Source organism: Elephas maximus, chromosome 14 (genome assembly GCF_024166365.1).
Source record: "Elephas maximus indicus isolate mEleMax1 chromosome 14, mEleMax1 primary haplotype, whole genome shotgun sequence".
NCBI lineage: Eukaryota > Metazoa > Chordata > Mammalia > Proboscidea > Elephantidae > Elephas > Elephas maximus.
In genome coordinates, this window is record NC_064832.1 from 15,511,896 (window position 1) to 15,526,179 (window position 14,284).

The following is a 14,284-nucleotide window of genomic DNA, read 5'->3' on the forward strand; positions in this document are numbered from 1 at the left end:
ACTACACGTAACCCTAACCCTAAGCCTAACCCTAACCCTGACTCTGACCTGAACCCAAACCCCTAACCCCAACCCTCTCGCTTAACATAAACTTCTCTGTAACCCTAACCCTAAAACTAAACGTAACACTAAATCTCCCCTAACCCTGACCGTACCATAAACGTAACCCTAACTCTAAACTCAAAACTAACCCTGACCCTAACTCTAACTCTAACCCTAATCCTAACCCTAAAACTTACCCTCCACACTCAGCTTCAATGGAAACCTAGCACTAACCCTCATCTTACCATCTAAACCTAACCTCAACCCTTAACCTAACCCTATCTATAACCTTCACCTAGCCCTAAACCTAAACATGACTTAACCCTAACACTAACCCTAACCCTAAATCTAAACCTAACCTTAACCCTAAACTGAATCCTAACCTAAGCTCTAACCCTAACCCCTAACGCTAACCCTAAGCTCAACCCTCACCCTTCAATTAAACTTTACCCCAGCTGTAGCCCTAACCCTAAGCCGAACCCTAAACCTGACCCTAACATTAACCCAAACACCTAACCCTAACCCTAAGCCTAGTCCTAAACCTAACCCTAACCTTAACCCAAATGCCTAAGCCTAACCCTAACCCTCATCCTTAACCTAAACTTCACCCTAAACCTAAGGCTAACCCTAACCCTGAAAGTAAAGCTAACCCTTAACTATCCCCTAACTCTAGCCCTGACCCTAAACCTAATGCTAACCCTAGCCCTAACAGTAACACCCTAAAACATCAGCTTAATGTAAACTTAACACTAACCCTCCCATGAACCCCTAACCCTAACCTTACCCCGCATCCTACACCTAACCCAGACCTAAACCTAACCCTTTCTCTAACCCTAAATTAACCCTAACCTTAACTCTACCCTAACCCTAACAATAACTCTAAACCTGACCATAACCATAATCCTAGACCCTAGCACTAACTCTAACTCTAAATCTAACCCTAAGCTAGCCCTACCCTTTACCGTAAACCTAGCCTTAACCCTAACCTTACCCCTACCCAAACCCTAACGCTATACCTAACCCGAACACTAACCTTAACCCTACTCTAACCTTAAGCCTCACCCTGACTATTAACTGAAACTTCACCCTAACCCTAAGCCTAACTCTAACTCTAACCCTAACCATAACAATTACCCTAAACCCTCGCCTTAACTGTAAACCTAACCCTAACCCTCACCCTAAGCCTTAACCGTATCCCCAACCCTAAACCTAACGCTATCCCCAAACTTGTCCCTAACCCTAACCCTAACCCTAATACGAACAGTAACCCAAATCTAACCCTAACCCTAATATTAAACCTAAACTTAAATCTACCCTAACCATAAACCTAACCCTAACACCCTAAACCTAACGTCTAACACCGTCTATAATCCTAACCCTTACCATAACCCTCACCCTTAACCTAAACTTCACACTAACCCTAAACCTAACCTAACGCTGACCCTAGACATAACGCCTAACCCTAACCGAACCCTAAACCTATCCTTAACACTAACCTGAACACAAACCCAAACCCTAGCCCTCACCATAAAAATAACCCTCACCCTATCCTGAACTTCATCCAAACACTAACCATAACCTTAACCCTAAACCTAGACCTAACCCAAACCCTAACCTTAAACCTAACTCTAAGAATAACGCTAGTCCATCTGTAACCCTAAACCGAACACTTACAATAGCCCTGAACCTAACCCTAAAATAATCCTAATCCGAACCCTAGACCTAATCCTAACCCTACCCCTCACCTTTACCCTAAATAGAACACTAAGTCTAACCCTCAACATGGACCTAAACCTAATTCTTACCCTACACCTAACCCTAATCCTAAACCAAACCCTAACTCTGACTATAACCCTAATCATAACAATTACCCTAAACCCTCACCTTAACTGTAAAACTAACCGTAACCCACACCCTAAATCCTAACCGTATCCCACAACCCTAACCGTAATGCGATCCCTAACCCTAACCCTAACATTAACCTGAAACCCCTGAGCCCTAATGATAAACCTAACCCTAACACAAACCCTAACCCTAACACCAAAGCCTAGCAAAAACCTTAACCCTAACTCTCACCCTAACGCTAACACTAACCCGAAACCGAATCATGAACCTAACCCTAAGCCTGAACCAAACCTAACCATGACCAGAACCGCAAGGCCTAACCGGAACCGTCACCCAAACCCTAACCCTAAACTACACCTCTAACCCCTAACGCCTTATCATAACGATAATCCTAACCCTAACCAACCCTAACCCTAAAACTAACCCTCACCCCAACCACAAAGCCTAACACAACCATGACCCTAACCCTAAACGTAACACTAAACTTAACCCTAACCTTTAATCTAACCCTAACCCTAAAACTGAACACAACCCCTGAACGTAACCCTAACCCTGAACATAACCTTAACACTAACCTGAAAACAAGCCCCAACCTTAGCCATAACCCTAACCCTCACCCTATCTTAAACTTCACCCTATCCCTAACCTAAAACTCACCCTGACTTTAACCCTAACCCTCCCCATAAACCTAACCCTCACCTTAACCTTGGCCCACCTGTAACCCGAAACCTAACCCTTACAATAACTCTGACCCTAATCCTCGCCCTAAACCTAATTCTAATTCTAACCCTGACCCTAACCCTAACCTAACCTCAACCCTATCTTTAAGCCTACCATAAACTTAAACCTAACCCTAACCCTTAACCTTAACTCTAACCCTAACCCTAGCCCTAACCCTAACCTTAACGGTAACACTTACCCAGAACCCTCACCTTAACTGTAAATGCAACTCTAACTCTTACCCTAACCCTAAACTTAACCCTAATTATAACCTTAACCTAAACCTAACTGAAACAGTAACCCTTAACCCTAACTCTCATCCTAATCCTTAGCCTAAAACTAACCTTAACCCTAAACCTAACCCTAACCGCTGACCCTAACTCTAACCCTAACCCTAAGCCGAACCCTCACCCTTAACCAGAATTTCACCCTAAGCATAACGCTAAGCGTACCCTAACTTCATTCAAACCCGAACCCTAAGCAAAACTAACACTAACACTACACGTAACCCTAACCCTAAGCCTAACCCTAACCCTGACTCTGACCTGAACCCAAACCCCTAACCCCAACCCTCTCGCTTAACATAAACTTCTCTGTAACCCTAACCCTAAAACTAAACGTAACACTAAATCTCCCCTAACCCTGACCGTACCATAAACGTAACCCTAACTCTAAACTCAAAACTAACCCTGACCCTAACTCTAACTCTAACCCTAATCCTAACCCTAAAACTTACCCTCCACACTCAGCTTCAATGGAAACCTAGCACTAACCCTCATCTTACCATCTAAACCTAACCTCAACCCTTAACCTAACCCTATCTATAACCTTCACCTAGCCCTAAACCTAAACATGACTTAACCCTAACACTAACCCTAACCCTAAATCTAAACCTAACCTTAACCCTAAACTGAATCCTAACCTAAGCTCTAACCCTAACCCCTAACGCTAACCCTAAGCTCAACCCTCACCCTTCAATTAAACTTTACCCCAGCTGTAGCCCTAACCCTAAGCCGAACCCTAAACCTGACCCTAACATTAACCCAAACACCTAACCCTAAGCCTAATCCTAAACCTAACCCTAACCTTAACCCAAATGCCTAAGCCTAACCCTAACCCTCATCCTTAACCTAAACTTCACCCTAAACCTAAGGCTAACCCTAACCCTGAAAGTAAAGCTAACCCTTAACTATCCCCTAACTCTAGCCCTGACCCTAAACCTAATGCTAACCCTAGCCCTAACAGTAACACCCTAAAACATCAGCTTAATGTAAACTTAACACTAACCCTCCCATGAACCCCTAACCCTAACCTTACCCCGCATCCTACACCTAACCCAGACCTAAACCTAACCCTTTCTCTAACCCTAAATTAACCCTAACCTTAACTCTACCCTAACCCTAACAATAACTCTAAACCTGACCATAACCATAATCCTAGACCCTAGCACTAACTCTAACTCTAAATCTAACCCTAAGCTAGCCCTACCCTTTACCGTAAACCTAGCCTTAACCCTAACCTTACCCCTACCCAAACCCTAACGCTATACCTAACCCGAACACTAACCTTAACCCTACTCTAACCTTAAGCCTCACCCTGACTATTAACTGAAACTTCACCCTAACCCTAAGCCTAACTCTAACTCTAACCCTAACCATAACAATTACCCTAAACCCTCGCCTTAACTGTAAACCTAACCCTAACCCTCACCCTAAGCCTTAACCGTATCCCCAACCCTAAACCTAACGCTATCCCCAAACTTGTCCCTAACCCTAACCCTAACCCTAATACGAACAGTAACCCAAATCTAACCCTAACCCTAATATTAAACCTAAACTTAAATCTACCCTAACCATAAACCTAACCCTAACACCCTAAACCTAACGTCTAACACCGTCTATAATCCTAACCCTTACCATAACCCTCACCCTTAACCTAAACTTCACACTAACCCTAAACCTAACCTAACGCTGACCCTAGACATAACGCCTAACCCTAACCGAACCCTAAACCTATCCTTAACACTAACCTGAACACAAACCCAAACCCTAGCCCTCACCATAAAAATAACCCTCACCCTATCCTGAACTTCATCCAAACACTAACCATAACCTTAACCCTAAACCTAGACCTAACCCAAACCCTAACCTTAAACCTAACTCTAAGAATAACGCTAGTCCATCTGTAACCCTAAACCGAACACTTACAATAGCCCTGAACCTAACCCTAAAATAATCCTAATCCGAACCCTAGACCTAATCCTAACCCTACCCCTCACCTTTACCCTAAATAGAACACTAAGTCTAACCCTCAACATGGACCTAAACCTAATTCTTACCCTACACCTAACCCTAATCCTAAACCAAACCCTAACTCTGACTATAACCCTAATCATAACAATTACCCTAAACCCTCACCTTAACTGTAAAACTAACCGTAACCCGCACCCTAAATCCTAACCGTATCCCACAACCCTAACCGTAATGCGATCCCTAACCCTAACCCTAACATTAACCTGAAACCCCTGAGCCCTAATGATAAACCTAACCCTAACACAAACCCTAACCCTAACACCAAAGCCTAGCAAAAACCTTAACCCTAACTCTCACCCTAACGCTAACACTAACCCGAAACCGAATCATGAACCTAACCCTAAGCCTGAACCAAACCTAACCATGACCAGAACCGCAAGGCCTAACCGGAACCCTCACCCAAACCCTAACCCTAAACTACACCTCTAACCCCTAACGCCTTATCATAACGATAATCCTAACCCTAACCAACCCTAACCCTAAAACTAACCCTCACCCCAACCACAAAGCCTAACACAACCATGACCCTAACCCTAAACGTAACACTAAACTTAACCCTAACCTTTAATCTAACCCTAACCCTAAAACTGAACACAACCCCTGAACGTAACCCTAACCCTGAACATAACCTTAACACTAACCTGAAAACAAGCCCCAACCTTAGCCATAACCCTAACCCTCACCCTATCTTAAACTTCACCCTATCCCTAACCTAAAACTCACCCTGACTTTAACCCTAACCCTCCCCATAAACCTAACCCTCACCTTAACCTTGGCCCACCTGTAACCCGAAACCTAACCCTTACAATAACTCTGACCCTAATCCTCGCCCTAAACCTAATTCTAATTCTAACCCTGACCCTAACCCTAACCTAACCTCAACCCTATCTTTAAGCCTACCATAAACTTAAACCTAACCCTAACCCTTAACCTTAACTCTAACCCTAACCCTAGCCCTAACCCTAACCTTAACGGTAACACTTACCCAGAACCCTCACCTTAACTGTAAATGCAACTCTAACTCTTACCCTAACCCTAAACTTAACCCTAATTATAACCTTAACCTAAACCTAACTGAAACAGTAACCCTTAACCCTAACTCTCATCCTAATCCTTAGCCTAAAACTAACCTTAACCCTAAACCTAACCCTAACCCCTGACCCTAACTCTAACCCTAACCCTAAGCCGAACCCTCACCCTTAACCAGAATTTCACCCTAAGCATAACGCTAAGCGTACCCTAACTTCATTCAAACCCGAACCCTAAGCAAAACTAACACTAACACTACACGTAACCCTAACCCTAAGCCTAACCCTAACCCTGACTCTGACCTGAACCCAAACCCCTAACCCCAACCCTCTCGCTTAACATAAACTTCTCTGTAACCCTAACCCTAAAACTAAACGTAACACTAAATCTCCCCTAACCCTGACCGTACCATAAACGTAACCCTAACTCTAAACTCAAAACTAACCCTGACCCTAACTCTAACTCTAACCCTAATCCTAACCCTAAAACTTACCCTCCACACTCAGCTTCAATGGAAACCTAGCACTAACCCTCATCTTACCATCTAAACCTAACCTCAACCCTTAACCTAACCCTATCTATAACCTTCACCTAGCCCTAAACCTAAACATGACTTAACCCTAACACTAACCCTAACCCTAAATCTAAACCTAACCTTAACCCTAAACTGAATCCTAACCTAAGCTCTAACCCTAACCCCTAACGCTAACCCTAAGCTCAACCCTCACCCTTCAATTAAACTTTACCCCAGCTGTAGCCCTAACCCTAAGCCGAACCCTAAACCTGACCCTAACATTAACCCAAACACCTAACCCTAACCCTAAGCCTAGTCCTAAACCTAACCCTAACCTTAACCCAAATGCCTAAGCCTAACCCTAACCCTCATCCTTAACCTAAACTTCACCCTAAACCTAAGGCTAACCCTAACCCTGAAAGTAAAGCTAACCCTTAACTATCCCCTAACTCTAGCCCTGACCCTAAACCTAATGCTAACCCTAGCCCTAACAGTAACACCCTAAAACATCAGCTTAATGTAAACTTAACACTAACCCTCCCATGAACCCCTAACCCTAACCTTACCCCGCATCCTACACCTAACCCAGACCTAAACCTAACCCTTTCTCTAACCCTAAATTAACCCTAACCTTAACTCTACCCTAACCCTAACAATAACTCTAAACCTGACCATAACCATAATCCTAGACCCTAGCACTAACTCTAACTCTAAATCTAACCCTAAGCTAGCCCTACCCTTTACCGTAAACCTAGCCTTAACCCTAACCTTACCCCTACCCAAACCCTAACGCTATACCTAACCCGAACACTAACCTTAACCCTACTCTAACCTTAAGCCTCACCCTGACTATTAACTGAAACTTCACCCTAACCCTAAGCCTAACTCTAACTCTAACCCTAACCATAACAATTACCCTAAACCCTCGCCTTAACTGTAAACCTAACCCTAACCCTCACCCTAAGCCTTAACCGTATCCCCAACCCTAAACCTAACGCTATCCCCAAACTTGTCCCTAACCCTAACCCTAACCCTAATACGAACAGTAACCCAAATCTAACCCTAACCCTAATATTAAACCTAAACTTAAATCTACCCTAACCATAAACCTAACCCTAACACCCTAAACCTAACGTCTAACACCGTCTATAATCCTAACCCTTACCATAACCCTCACCCTTAACCTAAACTTCACACTAACCCTAAACCTAACCTAACGCTGACCCTAGACATAACGCCTAACCCTAACCGAACCCTAAACCTATCCTTAACACTAACCTGAACACAAACCCAAACCCTAGCCCTCACCATAAAAATAACCCTCACCCTATCCTGAACTTCATCCAAACACTAACCATAACCTTAACCCTAAACCTAGACCTAACCCAAACCCTAACCTTAAACCTAACTCTAAGAATAACGCTAGTCCATCTGTAACCCTAAACCGAACACTTACAATAGCCCTGAACCTAACCCTAAAATAATCCTAATCCGAACCCTAGACCTAATCCTAACCCTACCCCTCACCTTTACCCTAAATAGAACACTAAGTCTAACCCTCAACATGGACCTAAACCTAATTCTTACCCTACACCTAACCCTAATCCTAAACCAAACCCTAACTCTGACTATAACCCTAATCATAACAATTACCCTAAACCCTCACCTTAACTGTAAAACTAACCGTAACCCGCACCCTAAATCCTAACCGTATCCCACAACCCTAACCGTAATGCGATCCCTAACCCTAACCCTAACATTAACCTGAAACCCCTGAGCCCTAATGATAAACCTAACCCTAACACAAACCCTAACCCTAACACCAAAGCCTAGCAAAAACCTTAACCCTAACTCTCACCCTAACGCTAACACTAACCCGAAACCGAATCATGAACCTAACCCTAAGCCTGAACCAAACCTAACCATGACCAGAACCGCAAGGCCTAACCGGAACCCTCACCCAAACCCTAACCCTAAACTACACCTCTAACCCCTAACGCCTTATCATAACGATAATCCTAACCCTAACCAACCCTAACCCTAAAACTAACCCTCACCCCAACCACAAAGCCTAACACAACCATGACCCTAACCCTAAACGTAACACTAAACTTAACCCTAACCTTTAATCTAACCCTAACCCTAAAACTGAACACAACCCCTGAACGTAACCCTAACCCTGAACATAACCTTAACACTAACCTGAAAACAAGCCCCAACCTTAGCCATAACCCTAACCCTCACCCTATCTTAAACTTCACCCTATCCCTAACCTAAAACTCACCCTGACTTTAACCCTAACCCTCCCCATAAACCTAACCCTCACCTTAACCTTGGCCCACCTGTAACCCGAAACCTAACCCTTACAATAACTCTGACCCTAATCCTCGCCCTAAACCTAATTCTAATTCTAACCCTGACCCTAACCCTAACCTAACCTCAACCCTATCTTTAAGCCTACCATAAACTTAAACCTAACCCTAACCCTTAACCTTAACTCTAACCCTAACCCTAGCCCTAACCCTAACCTTAACGGTAACACTTACCCAGAACCCTCACCTTAACTGTAAATGCAACTCTAACTCTTACCCTAACCCTAAACTTAACCCTAATTATAACCTTAACCTAAACCTAACTGAAACAGTAACCCTTAACCCTAACTCTCATCCTAATCCTTAGCCTAAAACTAACCTTAACCCTAAACCTAACCCTAACCCCTGACCCTAACTCTAACCCTAACCCTAAGCCGAACCCTCACCCTTAACCAGAATTTCACCCTAAGCATAACGCTAAGCGTACCCTAACTTCATTCAAACCCGAACCCTAAGCAAAACTAACACTAACACTACACGTAACCCTAACCCTAAGCCTAACCCTAACCCTGACTCTGACCTGAACCCAAACCCCTAACCCCAACCCTCTCGCTTAACATAAACTTCTCTGTAACCCTAACCCTAAAACTAAACGTAACACTAAATCTCCCCTAACCCTGACCGTACCATAAACGTAACCCTAACTCTAAACTCAAAACTAACCCTGACCCTAACTCTAACTCTAACCCTAATCCTAACCCTAAAACTTACCCTCCACACTCAGCTTCAATGGAAACCTAGCACTAACCCTCATCTTACCATCTAAACCTAACCTCAACCCTTAACCTAACCCTATCTATAACCTTCACCTAGCCCTAAACCTAAACATGACTTAACCCTAACACTAACCCTAACCCTAAATCTAAACCTAACCTTAACCCTAAACTGAATCCTAACCTAAGCTCTAACCCTAACCCCTAACGCTAACCCTAAGCTCAACCCTCACCCTTCAATTAAACTTTACCCCAGCTGTAGCCCTAACCCTAAGCCGAACCCTAAACCTGACCCTAACATTAACCCAAACACCTAACCCTAAGCCTAATCCTAAACCTAACCCTAACCTTAACCCAAATGCCTAAGCCTAACCCTAACCCTCATCCTTAACCTAAACTTCACCCTAAACCTAAGGCTAACCCTAACCCTGAAAGTAAAGCTAACCCTTAACTATCCCCTAACTCTAGCCCTGACCCTAAACCTAATGCTAACCCTAGCCCTAACAGTAACACCCTAAAACATCAGCTTAATGTAAACTTAACACTAACCCTCCCATGAACCCCTAACCCTAACCTTACCCCGCATCCTACACCTAACCCAGACCTAAACCTAACCCTTTCTCTAACCCTAAATTAACCCTAACCTTAACTCTACCCTAACCCTAACAATAACTCTAAACCTGACCATAACCATAATCCTAGACCCTAGCACTAACTCTAACTCTAAATCTAACCCTAAGCTAGCCCTACCCTTTACCGTAAACCTAGCCTTAACCCTAACCTTACCCCTACCCAAACCCTAACGCTATACCTAACCCGAACACTAACCTTAACCCTACTCTAACCTTAAGCCTCACCCTGACTATTAACTGAAACTTCACCCTAACCCTAAGCCTAACTCTAACTCTAACCCTAACCATAACAATTACCCTAAACCCTCGCCTTAACTGTAAACCTAACCCTAACCCTCACCCTAAGCCTTAACCGTATCCCCAACCCTAAACCTAACGCTATCCCCAAACTTGTCCCTAACCCTAACCCTAACCCTAATACGAACAGTAACCCAAATCTAACCCTAACCCTAATATTAAACCTAAACTTAAATCTACCCTAACCATAAACCTAACCCTAACACCCTAAACCTAACGTCTAACACCGTCTATAATCCTAACCCTTACCATAACCCTCACCCTTAACCTAAACTTCACACTAACCCTAAACCTAACCTAACGCTGACCCTAGACATAACGCCTAACCCTAACCGAACCCTAAACCTATCCTTAACACTAACCTGAACACAAACCCAAACCCTAGCCCTCACCATAAAAATAACCCTCACCCTATCCTGAACTTCATCCAAACACTAACCATAACCTTAACCCTAAACCTAGACCTAACCCAAACCCTAACCTTAAACCTAACTCTAAGAATAACGCTAGTCCATCTGTAACCCTAAACCGAACACTTACAATAGCCCTGAACCTAACCCTAAAATAATCCTAATCCGAACCCTAGACCTAATCCTAACCCTACCCCTCACCTTTACCCTAAATAGAACACTAAGTCTAACCCTCAACATGGACCTAAACCTAATTCTTACCCTACACCTAACCCTAATCCTAAACCAAACCCTAACTCTGACTATAACCCTAATCATAACAATTACCCTAAACCCTCACCTTAACTGTAAAACTAACCGTAACCCGCACCCTAAATCCTAACCGTATCCCACAACCCTAACCGTAATGCGATCCCTAACCCTAACCCTAACATTAACCTGAAACCCCTGAGCCCTAATGATAAACCTAACCCTAACACAAACCCTAACCCTAACACCAAAGCCTAGCAAAAACCTTAACCCTAACTCTCACCCTAACGCTAACACTAACCCGAAACCGAATCATGAACCTAACCCTAAGCCTGAACCAAACCTAACCATGACCAGAACCGCAAGGCCTAACCGGAACCCTCACCCAAACCCTAACCCTAAACTACACCTCTAACCCCTAACGCCTTATCATAACGATAATCCTAACCCTAACCAACCCTAACCCTAAAACTAACCCTCACCCCAACCACAAAGCCTAACACAACCATGACCCTAACCCTAAACGTAACACTAAACTTAACCCTAACCTTTAATCTAACCCTAACCCTAAAACTGAACACAACCCCTGAACGTAACCCTAACCCTGAACATAACCTTAACACTAACCTGAAAACAAGCCCCAACCTTAGCCATAACCCTAACCCTCACCCTATCTTAAACTTCACCCTATCCCTAACCTAAAACTCACCCTGACTTTAACCCTAACCCTCCCCATAAACCTAACCCTCACCTTAACCTTGGCCCACCTGTAACCCGAAACCTAACCCTTACAATAACTCTGACCCTAATCCTCGCCCTAAACCTAATTCTAATTCTAACCCTGACCCTAACCCTAACCTAACCTCAACCCTATCTTTAAGCCTACCATAAACTTAAACCTAACCCTAACCCTTAACCTTAACTCTAACCCTAACCCTAGCCCTAACCCTAACCTTAACGGTAACACTTACCCAGAACCCTCACCTTAACTGTAAATGCAACTCTAACTCTTACCCTAACCCTAAACTTAACCCTAATTATAACCTTAACCTAAACCTAACTGAAACAGTAACCCTTAACCCTAACTCTCATCCTAATCCTTAGCCTAAAACTAACCTTAACCCTAAACCTAACCCTAACCCCTGACCCTAACTCTAACCCTAACCCTAAGCCGAACCCTCACCCTTAACCAGAATTTCACCCTAAGCATAACGCTAAGCGTACCCTAACTTCATTCAAACCCGAACCCTAAGCAAAACTAACACTAACACTACACGTAACCCTAACCCTAAGCCTAACCCTAACCCTGACTCTGACCTGAACCCAAACCCCTAACCCCAACCCTCTCGCTTAACATAAACTTCTCTGTAACCCTAACCCTAAAACTAAACGTAACACTAAATCTCCCCTAACCCTGACCGTACCATAAACGTAACCCTAACTCTAAACTCAAAACTAACCCTGACCCTAACTCTAACTCTAACCCTAATCCTAACCCTAAAACTTACCCTCCACACTCAGCTTCAATGGAAACCTAGCACTAACCCTCATCTTACCATCTAAACCTAACCTCAACCCTTAACCTAACCCTATCTATAACCTTCACCTAGCCCTAAACCTAAACATGACTTAACCCTAACACTAACCCTAACCCTAAATCTAAACCTAACCTTAACCCTAAACTGAATCCTAACCTAAGCTCTAACCCTAACCCCTAACGCTAACCCTAAGCTCAACCCTCACCCTTCAATTAAACTTTACCCCAGCTGTAGCCCTAACCCTAAGCCGAACCCTAAACCTGACCCTAACATTAACCCAAACACCTAACCCTAAGCCTAAGCCTAGTCCTAAACCTAACCCTAACCTTAACCCAAATGCCTAAGCCTAACCCTAACCCTCATCCTTAACCTAAACTTCACCCTAAACCTAAGGCTAACCCTAACCCTGAAAGTAAAGCTAACCCTTAACTATCCCCTAACTCTAGCCCTGACCCTAAACCTAATGCTAACCCTAGCCCTAACAGTAACACCCTAAAACATCAGCTTAATGTAAACTTAACACTAACCCTCCCATGAACCCCTAACCCTAACCTTACCCCGCATCCTACACCTAACCCAGACCTAAACCTAACCCTTTCTCTAACCCTAAATTAACCCTAACCTTAACTCTACCCTAACCCTAACAATAACTCTAAACCTGACCATAACCATAATCCTAGACCCTAGCACTAACTCTAACTCTAAATCTAACCCTAAGCTAGCCCTACCCTTTACCGTAAACCTAGCCTTAACCCTAACCTTACCCCTACCCAAACCCTAACGCTATACCTAACCCGAACACTAACCTTAACCCTACTCTAACCTTAAGCCTCACCCTGACTATTAACTGAAACTTCACCCTAACCCTAAGCCTAACTCTAACTCTAACCCTAACCATAACAATTACCCTAAACCCTCGCCTTAACTGTAAACCTAACCCTAACCCTCACCCTAAGCCTTAACCGTATCCCCAACCCTAAACCTAACGCTATCCCCAAACTTGTCCCTAACCCTAACCCTAACCCTAATACGAACAGTAACCCAAATCTAACCCTAACCCTAATATTAAACCTAAACTTAAATCTACCCTAACCATAAACCTAACCCTAACACCCTAAACCTAACGTCTAACACCGTCTATAATCCTAACCCTTACCATAACCCTCACCCTTAACCTAAACTTCACACTAACCCTAAACCTAACCTAACGCTGACCCTAGACATAACGCCTAACCCTAACCGAACCCTAAACCTATCCTTAACACTAACCTGAACACAAACCCAAACCCTAGCCCTCACCATAAAAATAACCCTCACCCTATCCTGAACTTCATCCAAACACTAACCATAACCTTAACCCTAAACCTAGACCTAACCCAAACCCTAACCTTAAACCTAACTCTAAGAATAACGCTAGTCCATCTGTAACCCTAAACCGAACACTTACAATAGCCCTGAACCTAACCCTAAAATAATCCTAATCCGAACCCTAGACCTAATCCTAACCCTACCCCTCACCTTTACCCTAAATAGAACACTAAGTCTAACCCTCAACATGGACCTAAACCTAATTCTTACCCTACACCTAACCCTAATCCTAAACCAAACCCT